A 1321-nucleotide genomic window follows, 5' to 3' on the forward strand; every position below is an offset into this window, starting at 1 on the left:
TATATATCCCTGGTGTATATATCCCTGGTGTATATATCCCTGGTGTATATATCCCTGGTGTATATATCCCTGGTGTATATATCCCTGGTGTATATATCCCTGTGTTTCCCTGGTGTATATATCCCTGGTGTATATATCCCTGGTGTATATATACCTGGTGTATATATCCCTGGTGTATATATCCCTGGTGTATATATCCCTGGTGTATATATCCCTGGTGTATATATCGCTGGTGTATATATCCCTGTGTGTCCCTGGTGTTTATATCCCTGGTGTATATATCCCTGTGTTTCCCTGGTGTTTATATCCCTGGTGTATATATCCCTGTGTTTCCCTGGTGTATATATCCCTGGTGTATATATCCCTGGTGTATATATACCTGGTGTATATATCCCTGGTGTATATATCCCTGGTGTATATATCCCTGGTGTATATATCGCTGGTGTATATATCCCTGTGTGTCCCTGGTGTATATATCCCTGGTGTATATATCCCTGGTGTATATATCCCTGGTGTATATATCCCTGGTGTATATATCCCTGTGTTTCCCTGGTGTATATATCCCTGGTGTATATATCCCTGGTGTATATATCCCTGGTGTATATATCCCTGGTGTATATATCCCTGTGTGTCCCTGGTGTATATATCCCTGGTGTATATATCCCTGGTGTATTTATCCCTGGTGTATTTATCCCTGGTGTATATATCCCTGGTGTATATATCCCTATGTTTCCCTGGTGTATATATCCCTGGTGTATATATCCCTGGTGTATATATCCCTGGTGTATATATCCCTGGTGTATATATCCCTGGTGTATATATCCCTGTGTTTCCCTGGTGTATGTATCCCTGGTGTATATATCCCTGTGTGTCCCTGGTGTATATATCCCTAGTGTATTTATCCCTGTGTTTCCCTGGTGTATATATCCCTGGTGTATATATCCCTGGTGTATATATCCCTGGTGTATATATCACTGGTGTATATATCCCTGGTGTATATATCCCTGTGTTTCCCTGGTGTATATATCCCTGGTGTATATATCCCTGGTGTATATATCCCTGGTGAATATATCCCTGGTGTGAACAGTTACCACTTGTTGACCAACTACAGGAATACTGACCTCAGAGTCTCCAGTTTACAGTGGGGATTCCCCAGTCCATCAGAGAGCAGCTTCACTCCTGAATCCTTCAGGTCATTGTTACTCAGGTCCAGCTCTCTCAGGTGTGAGGGGTTTGACCTCAGAGCTGAGACCAGAGAAGCACAGCCTTCCTCTGTGACTAGACAGCCTGACAGCCTGCAAAGAGTCAAATCATATTAAAA

This window comes from Oncorhynchus masou, unplaced genomic scaffold, assembly GCF_036934945.1.
Source record: "Oncorhynchus masou masou isolate Uvic2021 unplaced genomic scaffold, UVic_Omas_1.1 unplaced_scaffold_6434, whole genome shotgun sequence".
Lineage (NCBI taxonomy): Eukaryota > Metazoa > Chordata > Actinopteri > Salmoniformes > Salmonidae > Oncorhynchus > Oncorhynchus masou.